The 14,009-nt window shown below is 31.8% G+C and overlaps 1 pseudogene; it reads left to right on the plus strand.

The window, feature by feature from the left end:
- Positions 1 to 9,152, plus strand: part of LOC111283829 (uncharacterized) — a 30,177-nt pseudogene extending 21,025 nt beyond the window's left edge.
- The last annotated feature ends 4,857 nt before the right edge of the window (positions 9,153 to 14,009 follow it).

The following is a 14,009-nucleotide window of genomic DNA, read 5'->3' on the forward strand; positions in this document are numbered from 1 at the left end:
TCCTTCTAGAGAGAACTTTTTAAGATATTGGGGTCCCAACTTAACATCTCCTCAAGTTACCACCCTCAAACCGATGGTCAAACGAAACAATTCAATGGATTACTAAAGGAATACTTAAGGCACTTTGTTTAAGCCAATAAAAAGAACTGACCTTCGTTATTGGATGTTGCTCAACTTTGCTTTAATTCTAACAAAAGCTCTTCCACTAACAAGAGCCCATTTGAAGTGATCACCAAATAATTACCAAGGCTACCCTATACTTCTTTAGAGCAATATAGAGGGAATAATCTGAGAGCCTTCAATCTCGGTAAGGAGTGAAAACAAAACACTGAGATTGCACAAGCTTACTTGGAGAAGGCATCGAAGCGAATGAAGAAATGGGCAGACAAAGGTCGCAGGGCGCAACAATTCCAAGCTGGTGATTTGGTTCTTGTTCAACTAATCCCTGAACAAACCAGGTTCTTGAGAAAGAAAGATCGTAGATTAGTGCACAAATATGAGGGTCTAGTGAAGATTCTTTCCAAGGTAGGGAATGCTTCTTACAAAATCGACCCACCAAAGTGGATGAAAGTGCACCCAGTATTTCATGTGAGCAACCTGAAACTTTTTCATGTAGATCCTATAAATGCTAACCGAAGGGAGCCAACCAGAGCCGCCATCACCATGAAGCCACCCTCAGAGCGTCGAGTCGAAGAGATCTTAGTCGATAGAGAAACCAAGGTATCTCGAAGACTAGTTCGCGAATACTTAGTGAAGTGGGAGGGATTAAGACTAGAATAAACCAACTGGGAAAGGGAACACAACCTTCAGAGATTCAAGCGAAAGATTGAAAAATTTTAAGCTAGCAAGTCGACGAGGACATTGATAGAATAGGTGGGGGAAGATGTCATGAGCCAACTTTGTATAGGGCCATGACCGGGTAGATCTCTTGTGCTAGGAAAAGTGTCCCCATTTCAAACATTGTAATAGTTAGTGGTAGCATAGCTCTAAAATCTCTAAGGCTCTTTAGGGGGGCGAGCGGGTAGCGTACTGTTAGGCTATCTCACTGGTCACGATACGGGCCTAGACCAAGGGCCAAGGGCTACCCCTTAGCCCTGGCGATGGCGGGAAGTCTCGATCTGCTATTTTCGATTATAATAAAATTCACTTCCGATTCGAATGTCCCGAATGTTGTCTTGATGTGTTTTCCTTTTTGTTGATGTGAATGTGTCTTCTTGTGTGTGCTTGAGATTGATCTCGATATGAATGTGTCTTATTGCGTATGCTTGGGACTAACTGTGGCTTATGGTTATTTGTTCAGATATTAAACTATTCAGGGCTGACTTGGGTGGGAGCATCCATTCAAGTGCCGCATGGTCTATTACTTGTTGAGAGAAAGCCTAGTCCGTGACATTGGGCATGTGAAAACTGTTATAGCTGATGGGGTCAAGGAGATATGGTTAAGCAGTGAAGATACTGAAGCGTATGGTATTTTAGAGTTGTGTCTGCCAATGATGCCTAAGAAACTTCAGATATAAGAGTTCTGTTCCTGCAGTGTCTATGGTTGAAAATATTGTTGAAGGTTTCAAATACACACATACGTGCATATACGTATAAAGATTAAAAGTTGAGTACATATATATACATATATGTATGAATACATGTATATGAAGATTATTCTTATGTCACGGAATCTTATAGGTCGTGACATTGGAGTTAACCTACCAATTTTATTGAATGCCATTGTTGCGGAACTTTCTCCTGATGGTAGAACAATGTTACGAATTGGGATGACCAATCCTCCTTTTATCTTAGAGCATCTGAAAGAGATAGCAGCTGTTTTATGTCATCCTTGTGTATATTCCTTTTTTCATGTACCGGTTCTATCTGGGAGTGATGCTGTCTTGACTGTAAGTCCAAAGTTGGTCATATAACTGTCTCTTCATTTTGGCTAATGGTGATTAGTTATTGTTTAGTAACTAAAGCAAATAAATAAGAATTTGTACTTAATGCAGGTAAATGCCCTGAAATTTCTACTAAATGATAATTGTCTTACTAAGTATTCTTCGATCCTTTTAGGCAATGAATCGGGAATATACTGTGAGCGAGTTTAGGACTATGGTAGATACCTTGACCGAACTTGTGCCAGGCATGCAGATTGCAACTGATAGAATATGTGGATTTCCTGGTTAGTATGCAGATTGAGTTGTCTCATTTTCTCTTTCTTGATGCAGGCATGCACATGTGTGTATATATATATATATATGTATGTATGTATGTATGTATTTATTTATATATGTGTGGAAATACTCAAAGTTTATTTAGGGCATTTTGCGATGCTAAATTCCTTTTATGTCATTCGCTGACAAGATTTGAGTTAGTCTGGGCCATAGGCAACTTTATTATTGGAAAATATTTTCCATTTTCTATGTCCAGTTTTTCTCTAAATATGATCAATGAAATATGGTAAAGAACTAAATATTGAAACATTTTCTAGTTTTATGGAACACTTAAATAAATTAAAATTAGGTGTTCCTTTTTCTAGAAAAATAGAAAAGCAAGGGTTTTCAACTGTAGTAATTTATTAGTACCTTAATCATTTTCGAAAAACAGGCTCTCAGCATACCTCATCATTTTGGAAATAATTAGAATTTTCTACTGATGGAAATTCTTTAGGATGAAGTCTTGTCCATGGGGTTGTGTGATTGCCCAGGTCTACCAGCCCGGCCTATTTTGGGCTGGGCTGAGCAAGGTTTTAGCCCAAGCATAGAAGCAGGCTAGCACAAGTTATTAGTTTCTTGAGTAACTAATTTTTTTATTTAGATTTAATTTAAAATTTTAAAAATGATAATATTACTATAAAAATAATTTATTTTAACTAGAACTCCAAGCTAGAGGTGCCTATGGCCCAGACTTCATTTTCGTACAAACCTTGAAGAGCTAGTCCTGGCCTACTCATGAACATGAAGTTTTACTAAAACAAAATAATTTATATTAATAGTTAAAATTTAAATATATAAATATAAATATAAATTTAATTTATGGGAAAATGCATTGTTTATTTAATAAAATAATGACTTTGGCTTGGGCTGGGATTTAAAATCTTTCTCGAACGAGGTTGGAGCTTCCAGCATGGGCTGGCTGCCAGCCCATGGATTGGTCTTCTCAAGGCCAAGTGGCTTGGGAAAGCTTTTCAAGGCTGGAGCCTAAACTTTGTTACAAAGCCCTTCCAAGTCAGGCCAGTGGACGCCTCTAACAGGCGGGAAACTTCTATCTCATCACAAATATTCTGAGGATCTTATCAGAACCCTTATTCTTGACAAGCTGTTTAAGGATTTAGTTTATGGTTTTTGATTCAAGGATAGTCATTTTTAGGTCATTTCAGATGAAACTGATGAAGATTTTGCTCAAACAGTTAACCTCATTAAAGAATACAAGTTCCCACAGGTTCAGATATCTCAGTTCTATCCTAGACCTGGTAAGTTGCTTGTTTGTTATTGCTATAGCTTCTTTGTTGCAATTTTCTACTTGCTTTTACTCTTGTCAACTTTATTTCACTAAATACTTAATCTTTCTTTAATTCAAGGCATATTGTGTTATATTCCATTGGAGCTCATGAATTCGTTGATATTCATACATAATCCATTTAAGCACTTGTGTTCTTGTGGCAATCATTGGGCTATATTTCAATGTCCTAGGAAGCTTCTTTTGTTTACTAGAAAACTTAAAGATGAACAAATCCTTGATGAGTAATTTAAAAGCAGAAAAAGTTTATTTTAATGGCTTTATTCCTTCAAGCCGCTGCAAGGATAACAGTTGAAAATTGCTGATTATTAGGGCTTGTTTAGTTTTGAAAACATTTTCCTATCTCCAAGTCAGCTATCTGAATTCTTGATTTCTTTTCCACTACTGTCGTTACATTTTTTGTGCTTTATGTTCTGCTGTCATTGCAACAGAAAAACTTTTAAGTCAAGGAGGCAGGGTGTCTTTAGTTACAAAAATGCAACAGAAGAACTACGAAGGTTTTTTTGGTAAAAATTGTTCTGGAAATCATCCTGAGCAAAGCCAATATTAGTAGCCGAAGTAGAAGGAACAGGACATTTAGATTTAGCGCTGTTATAAACGAGTAAACCATTTTGAAACTAATTAGGAGGTTGGTTGATTCGTGAATTCTTAATTTCCAGGAGAAAAAGTGTTTTTAAGAAAAAGTGATATTGAAAGAAAATGTATGAATTTTAAATTTTATTCGTTTAAAAAATATAAAATTTTTATGTTTGATTTAAAAGAATATAAAATTAACAAATAAATTTTTTTATTATATTATTATTGATGATATGTGAATAATATATGATATTTATAATAAATAATATATAAAAAACACGTGACATATGAATAATTTGTTATCTTCGTTGAAACAAGCATTATGAAAAACGAAAGACTCTGGTTTTTGGTTAAAAATGTCGTCTTTTGTTATAGAGACTACGTTTGTATTTAAGAACAATAGTCTTTACATTCAAATCACCAATAAAAGCCATGTACTGAAACAGTGATTCTTCTAGACTTGACAGGTGAAAGTAATGAGTTGCCTAAGGTTTTCAACATTAAACAACGGTTTTTTAAAGAATCATAGTGTTTATGAAATTATTTCAAAAATATATAATATTTTTACATTTAGACAAAGTGGTTAGATATATTTTAAAAATTTTAAACATTAGACTACGGTTTTTAAAGAGACCTTAGTGTTTTTGGAATTAGTTCAAAAATAAAATGTAATATTTTTTTAAGAAGTATCTAGTAGCTTAGCAATAACCTCTTTGATAACAGATAATGTTTTGTTCCAAAAATGTAGTTTAAGTTCCAAAATTTTTCATGTGGGTAGTTGTTGAAAATTTTTACAATTTTTATTTTCAATAAGTATTACGTTTTTTTTCTTAAACATGTATTATATATATATATATATATATATATTATAGCATTTTAAAAAATATTTTTTTTCAAAATTTTATATTTTCAACATAGATTTCATTTTTTACTTCAAAAACATAGTCTATATGAAAAACTGTAAAATATTAAAAAAATAATTATTTACATTTACTTTGCAATTTTATGAGATTAGAAAGGATAATATAGCTTGAAAATATAATTAAGTGATTGCATATAAGGGAAAATTTTCACTTTTTTCTCGGAATCTAAAAAAACCTTAGGGAGAGTAGAGTTTTTGATTCCTCCTCTTTTCCCCTGTTAGGAATTTTAAAAAACTTTAAGAATCACATTATATGAATCAAACTAAAGAATCAAATTATGAAAAGTAAGATTCTTGCCAAAACTCTTATTATTTTTTTCTGTACCAATTGTCCCCTTGTAGTATTTGTCTTTTGTGACATATAGAGGATAAATCATCAAGATGTTAGGAATAAAAATTCTGTAATACAAACTGATTTAAGGTTAATAAATGAAGCTTCAATTGCCAAATTAGCCACAACAGTATTGATTTTTGACCTATTGGATGCTGAAATAATTGAAAGAGAAAGATGATTTCTGTAGTTTAGTGCGATACAAATGACTTATATAGAACTTAAAGTATAAAATTAATATGATTGATATTGAGCAATGGTGATGTCCATGAGATTTGGTCTTAACTCAAGTTTTACTGAGTCAAAAATAGAACAAATGCACTTTATAGCCACAGGATTTAGCACCATCTATCACTCCCCCCCCCCCCCCCCCCAAAACCAATAACTCTCTCCCTCCTCTAAAAAGAAAGTTATAAAACTAAGGGTGTGTTTGATAAACCATTGAAAATTTTCAATGGTTTAATGTTTTCAATGTGTTTGATAACTTATTTTGAAAATCACTTAAATAGAAGATTTTCAATGAAAAAGTGTTGAAAATCCATAGTTAAAAGCAACATAATGAATTCAATTATTCTTATTTAAGGAAAAATTTGCCATTTAATTACATTAACCTTACTTTCTTTCCTTTTTAACTATTTATTTTTCCTTTTTAACTTTTATTGATGTTAAATACTTGATAAAAGATCAAAAGAAACATCTCTAGGATTAAAAGATCAATAGAATAGCAAATGATTTTTACATTAACAATTCAATACTAAATTTTTTTAGAACTAAAAATTCAGTACTTAATTTTTAGTGTTGATTTCTTTTCTGTCTATCAAACAGTGCTTAGGAAAAGGGAAAACAATAAAAGAAGAAAAAAAGAAACTTAACCACAACAAGAACGCTTAAAATCCCCGTAGAAAATGATCCAATGATAGAGAAGCAAGGAAAAGGATCACTCATAATCTTAGACAGTAACTTCTCTAAAATATCATCAAGAAAGAATTTTCTGAACAACCAGCTAAGTCTTATAATATATCTATCATGGACTCAGGATCCATTACAGGATAGGAGTGTGTATCAAACATGGATGTCATGTTTGTAGCAAAATTTTGCACTAAATTTGATGATTTCTATGTCATATGCACATAAATTTAATGTATCCTATAAGTGTTGCACCTGGCTGCTTTCTAGTAAAGTTAAATCCTTGTTGTAGCATTATTTATAATAAGCTTTTGAGTATTTATTAATTTTTTGTTGAAAGAAGATGGTTCAGAAATCATCTTTAATATTCCTCCTTAGGCTTAGAGCCTTGAGTTGACTGTATAATTTAGATCAGATAGAGAAGCCCAATAGGCCTTCTAAATGAGACAGTTGTGTGTAGATATTCAAATGTTTGACTCTTGAAAGCAAACTTGATCAAGTTTAAGCACAAATTTCTCAACAGAAACAGGAATTTAGGTGAGGAGGGACTCAATCAGATGCATCCTTTGAAGGAAAACTTTTGGCTTTGTTCGGTTAAGGAAAACTAGTTTTCAAAAAATGCAAAATGAGATTAGGAAAATTTTCTAATTCTGGTTTGTTGAATATCTATCTTACAAGCATGTGTCTTGTGATTTTTCTTCATTCAGATTTACCAATTTTGCATCTTAGTTTACTACTATCATGGAAAACTTGGCTTTCTAGTCTCAACACTTAAATGCATACTCTAGATTTTTTTTTATTTGAACTTAGGGCTTCTCGTGGCCTTAGCTTGTCTTTTTACCGTTGGACCAAAGTCACATTGGCCATTTTTTACAAGTTCTTATGCAAAACAAAAACTTCTAATGGCGTAATGTTGAAATTCTCGTGTCTGCGTGATAGAATCTGTATAAAATGCTAACTAGTATTTGCTGGTTTCTATTCTTGGTTTTTTAGTTGAAATTTCTTAATGTCTCTCCAAAAATTCTTGGTAGATCGTGTTTCATTTTAGTTCTTTTTAAAGATCACAGATATGAGCTAATAGATTTCTTTCCAAGTTTTCTTCCACTGAAAAGTAGCAAGTTTATAGAAATAAGGAAAGATGTATTTTAGCTGTATTTGAATATGATAAATCCATGTTAAAAATGGTACACAGATTCTAGATTTGCGGGTGTATGAACTCCAAAAAATTGAGATATCAAGACACAGCTTAACTAGTTTTTTTGGTATTACAGCTTAACTTTATAATTCTAAACTTCTTCTTTTAAACAAACTATGCTTGGCAATTTGCTTAGCCAACGTAAATACGGGTCGTTTATGTGCTCCTAGCTATAATAAGCTAAGAAGTTCATGTGTATAACTTTTCTTAAACTAGGGACACCTGCTGCAAGGATGAAAAAGGTCTCGAGTACTATAGTGAAGAAGTGGAGCCGTGAATTAACTTCTGTTTCTGAAGCTTTTACACCATACAATGGAATGGAAGGCAGAGTTGAAAGAATATGGATTACTGAAATTGCAACTGATGGAATTCATTTGGTAAGGATATTTGCTACTGGCGAAATTAACTTCTGCACAACTTCTGTATGCTTCCTTTTCATCCTGTGTTGTCGCACTAGTATAAGCAACTAGATTTCGGTTTAAACATAGATTTATTGTCTGATGGCTGTGGGCCAAAACTCTGCTGTTAAGTCGCATTTCGATGGCATATTAATGTGTTTATAGTCCTGGTCTCTTGCTCTCCGGTGAACGTGATTGCTTCAATGTTTTGTTAGAAATTAACCGCCCCTTGGAAGCCAGTTCAGTGTTTAATTGATTTACTCTGCATTCCATTTTGCTCTCCTTTTTCTTTTGGGGTTGAGGGAATCCATTGTGGGAAAATTTCTTTTTTACTTCTATTTTGAAATTCATGTTAATGCATTTTGGCAAGTCCTGTCAATCGTCTCTGTTTCACTCTCTTAAACAATTGATTTGCAGCTAGTTGTTTAATTTTTCTGCTCAAAACCAGTTTATGGCCTATTGATTTACTGGATATTTCAAATTAGTACTTGGTATTTTTTGTGCTAAGAATTTATCTAGATACATTTTTCAGTGAATGCTAATATCTAGCATGTGTTTGCTTCACGAAGACAGTTGTTAAAAACCACTTCATGCTTCAACCTTTTACTTGATATTCCAATCACAAATTGTAACTTCATCGAAAGGCTTTGTCTAGCGTGTGCTAATATCTAGCTTGTATTCACTTCATTATCCAAGGTTGGCCATATGAAGGGATATGTGCAGGTTCTCATAATTGCACCAGAAAGTATTTTGGGTACTTCAGCTATGGTGAAGATAACATGCGGAAGTTACTTGAGTCTGTCACCCAGGTAGATGTGAAAATGGCTCCAGAGACGTTTCTAATTGGGAGAAATGTTCTCCTTGCTCCAATCAGTATGAGAGTTGTGCATGTTCAAAGGAGCCAGAACCTTGCTCTTGTGGACCAGACAGCTGTAGAGGACAGATTAGATTGGAAGAAAGCATTGTTTCTAGGAATGATAGTTGGATGGAAGATGGAAGCAGCAAAAGTCTGATTGGCTGGTCACTAAGGAAATGAAGGAACCATGAGCACAAAAAGGTGGAGAATGGCATTGCCTTGGGGCTAAAGAATAAACAGGACTGGGCCCTGGCGGCTGGGATATTGTTGATAGGGCTCTTCTTGTTGGAATCCTTGTCTGCTTATTGATGATTGTTGCAGTAATAATACATCTAGAATTTAGGATTTCATTGTCAAAATGAATATTGTCCTTGGGAGGATTTCCATGGCAGAATTGCCTATATGAATTTTTTTTGTATCAAAGCAACTTTTTGACACTAAGTGCCAATGAAGTTTGAGAGATTTTGCTGCACACAATATTCTTGAGTCAGAGAACTCTTTTATAACATTTATGTTTTATTATAACCATTTTGTATCCTATAAACTAGTTGTAAAACTTGCAGGCACTGACCTACAATTCCTTCACCTTTTTTACTCCTTTTCAGGGCGCCCATCTGGAATTGTTGCTTATATTCACGAATACACAGATCATAGCTCACCAAAATCTTGAATAGCAGCCGAAATGAATGGTGGGTTCCATAGATGAATCTGAAGAAACATGAGAAATGCGTGTCTTTTTTTAAGTTCTTAATTTACCTATTGTCATAACATATAAATTCGAAAATCTATAGCTAGATTTAACAAATAAATGGAGTCACCATCAATCTTTTATTAAGTGTGATTGTTCACCTAAGAAATCTATCCTTTTAAGGAACTTCTAAGCTTGACTAAAGGTCCCTAAAAGAATAGATTCAAGTTTATTAACCACAACAGGGTTCGAGAGTTCGATTATATGTGGGAAATGTTACAGCACCACCACATTCCCATCCAAGGGATAGTACCATATTATTTCGAATTTATCCTAAGGTTTAGAATCTAATGGCTTCAAATTTTATGTTAAATATTGGAAACAATTTTTAAGATTCTCCATCAATCTGGTAGTACTCTCAAAAAAATTCTTCCTCACCTCAAAAATATTCAAGAATCTCATTTAATTTCTTGAAGAGGCTCCGTCGTCGGAAAAAGATTTATTTATTATTTTTTATTATTGTCATTTTTGTTGAAAATAAATCTAATTATTTCACCATTTGGGCCAATTTAGAAATATTTTCTCTTTTGAATTTATAAAATTTTCACCATTTGAGTCTATTTAGAAATTCTTTTTTTCTTTTTTTTTTAGAAAGAAAATAATATGAAAATTATTTTTTTTAAAATTTCATCTAAATTATTCCACCATTTGGGTCAAATTTAGAGAAAACTTCTCACCTAGACATTTCTTAAAAATTTACCATTTGAAATTTTTAAAAATCTCATCTTTAGATAATTATCAAATATTTTCAATCTAAATTTTTATTTGAAAAAGAATATAATTACTTGTACTGAAATTTCATCTAAATCATTCCACCATTTGGGCCAAATTTAAAAAAAATTTCTCACATAGAGATTTTTTAAGAATTTACTATTTGAAATTTCTAAGACTCTCATCCCTAGGTAATTTATATTTAATTCCAAAAATTTTTATATTTTTATGCTTTTTATGTTTTTAATTTTTCCTTTTTGGTTTGAAAATAAATATTAATTATTGTTATTGAAATTTTATCTAAATTATTCCACAATTTGGGACAAATTTAGACAAAATTTCTCACCTAAAAATTTTATAAAAATTTATCATTTGAAACTTTAATAAATTCTATCATTGGATAATTAATATTTATTTCCAAAATTTTTATTTTTTCTTATTTTATCGTGTAAAAAATACTCCTAAAATAAATAAACACATAAATAAAAAAATAAATAAAAATACCAAAAAATGGAAACGGCTCGGTTTACGGCTAAGATCAGCTCGGCTTGAGACAGAAAAAACGGCTCGAAGGCACGGCTCGAAGAATGCGGCTCAGCTCAGCTTAGCTGGAATGGTTGGTTGGAACTCGGGTTAGTCGAACGGGTTGTGATCAGGTCAGGTTAACCCAAAAAGAAGCGCACGGATCTTGGGTATCTACTAATGCTAAAACGGTGTTGTTTTGCCTTAGTATAAAAGCATAAGTCCGATCCTTTCCTTCATATTTCTCCTCCTCCCTATCTCTTTTCTCCCCTTTTCTCTCCTCTCTCTCTAGACGATTCTAAATTCTGGTTGAATTCCTGTCGGAATCTAGAAAAAGCTACCGAAAACTTCAAATCTGGTCGAAAAACTCGTTGAAAAATTCAAAACTCACCAAAAAATTTCACCGGATTCTGGAAAATTTTCATAAATTTTCCAGAAAAACAACTTCAAAAATTCAAAAAAAAGCTTCTAAAAATCCTATAATGCCTCTAAACACTTTTTGCTTTCGTTTCACCTCTTTGTTTTTTTTTTTTCTCTCTGATTTCCCTTTCTTATATGTGATTTATGGACTTATTTATAGGGATTGATCAGAAGAGTTTCTGTTCAATCCCAACTCCTTCTAGGATTTGGATTCAATCTTTGAATCCAATCTCAACTTTATCAATTCCCAAATCACAGCCAAAATCATTCCAAATTTTTTTTTATCCTAATCCTAATTTTAACTGAAAATTAATCAAAATAAAAAAGATAAATATATAATAGATAACAAAAAATAATTAGATAAATAAAAGAAATAGATAAATAATAATAATAATAAAAATAAAAGCAGATAAATAATAAAAAATTAATAGATAAAAAAATAAAAATATATATTAATAAATAGACAAATAATAAAAATAAAAATAAAAATAAAAGCCAATTGGGTCAACTAATTGGATCCTGAATCGGACCCAATAGGCTTAAGCCCAAACCCTATTGGATCAGGCCCAATGGCCTTAGGCCCAAACCAAATAGGGTGTCTACACCTATGAACTTTTATCTTAATAATTTTCTTGTGCACACAAGCTCCTTTGAATTTGCAATTTTTAAATGAACTCTTATTGTAATAATTACGTGGTTGATGCACACAAGTTCTTTCAAACTCGTAATTTTCGAATGTCGACTTAAATGATACGCCAATTTTTGTGAATTCTACCAGGGTGAGAAGTGCATATCTTGCTAAAGCAGGAGAAGTGAGATTTTGTTATGGGGCAGTGGAGCAGGGGAGAAAGTGCGTAGTTGCTTTTCTCTCGCCATCTTTTGCTATGATATCTTTTGAAGTTATTTACTGTACTATATCTTTATTTAGGGGTGAGCAGTTGGTCGGTTCGATCAGTTCGATCTAAAAAAATTAATAATTAAATTAATCGACTTTTATTCTACTAGTAACTAACTTTCAAAATTTTAAATAACCATTTTAAGCAAACCGATCAAAAATCAGTTCGGTTTGGTCAGTTAAGTTAAATAACAAAAATTTTCATCATTTTTTATCTTATTTTGAATAATTATTTAGTTACAAATGTAATCCAATAAAACACAAATTTGACCTAACTAAAAGAATATGAAATAGCCTTTACCATTTCGAAAAGTATGTCTATAAATAAATGCAAATCAGTTGTAGGTTTTTGTTGGTAAAAAATTTGGTTTATATATGATGTTTGGCATGAAAAACGCATTTAATAATCCCTTACAAAAAATTGCATAGTGTTATTCAAGGTGTTTTTATCCAAAAATATTTTGAATAATCCCCAAAAATTTTTATAAAGTGATTATTGAAGGTGCTTTTAGCAAAAAAAAAACGCCATCAATAATCCACTGCTATTTTTTTTTTGGATTATTCAAAATATTTTTTGTCAAAAACGTCTTGAATAATCCCTTACAAAAAATTGAGTGGGGTTATTCAAGACGTTTCTGACTAAAAACATCTTAAATAATCCCCAAAATTTTTTATGAGGAGATTATTAAAGGCGTTTTTGGCAAGAAACGCTTTGAATAATCTCCATTATAATTTTTGTAAAAGATTATTGAAGGCATTTTTGCCAAAAATGCCTTTAATAATCCTCTGCCCTTTTTTTGGGGTTATTCAACGCGTTATTAAGGGATTATTGAAGGTATTCTTAGCTAAAAACGCATTGAATAATCTAAAAAAAATGGCAAAGAATTTTTGAAGACTTTTTTGGCAAAAAACATCTTCAATAATCCCTTCATAAAAATTTTTAAAGATTATTCAAGGCATTTTTGTCAAAAAAAACCTTGAATAACCCCACTCAATTTTTTGTAAGAGATTATTCAAGGCATTTCTGGCCAAACACGTCTTGAATAATTCAAAAAAAGGTAAAAGATTATTAAAGGTGTTTTTGACCAAAAATACCTTTAATAATCCCTTACAAAAAATTTAATGAAGGTTATTCAATGTGTTTTTTATCAAAATACCTTCAATAATCCCCTCATAAAAATTTTTAGTGATCATTCAAGGCATTTTTGGCTACAAACACCTTGAATAACCTCATTCAAGTTTTTTGTAAGGGATTATTGAAAGTATTTTTCATAAACACATGAATAAGTTTTCAAAGGTCAAGAGGCCAACTTAAAAAAGCAAATCATGCAAATGTAACTGTCACAACTTTGGTGCAAAACATAAAAGACATTTTAAGTTAGCAAATTGAGCTAACAGCTCATACAAAACATAAAATAAGCTAATGACACTTTGAGTTGACAAATGGATATAAAATTCGTAAAAAACATAAAACAAGCTAATTAAAGGACATTCCAAGTTCCAACAACATTCTTCATATATGAACCTCATAGCTTTGGTGCACATTTTTCATTGTTTCCTAAAATGTTAAAGAGATCAAAACCTTAATTAGTTGTTAAAGAATAAAATAAATATTTTATAAATGCAAATATTCATAAAAATTAATAATGAAATTACCTCAAAAGGTCTATGCACCTTTTTCTTAATCAATTATTGGATCTAAGGCAATTTTTGATAAATCTAAAAATATATAAACAAAAAATAACATAAGTAAGCTTTAAACAAATAAAAAAATAAATAATAATAATACTTAAAAAATGAATGATGGTATAAATAAAATATTACCCAAATCCATTTTTTCAAACTGTGTCAAATCATTTTTAGGTTGAATGAATTAAGATTAGAAGATCTACGTAACCAATCTTGAGCACAAATAAGGGCTTGCACAATCTTAGGAGTTAAAGAGCTCTTATATGCATTAAAGCACACGACCACTAGTGCTAAAAGCATATTCGAAAGCAACTATGGATATAGGAATTGCCAATA

Source organism: Durio zibethinus, chromosome 3, assembly GCF_047325235.1.
Source record: "Durio zibethinus cultivar Kanyao isolate XHJ-2024 chromosome 3, ASM4732523v1, whole genome shotgun sequence".
Classification (NCBI taxonomy): domain Eukaryota; kingdom Viridiplantae; phylum Streptophyta; class Magnoliopsida; order Malvales; family Malvaceae; genus Durio; species Durio zibethinus.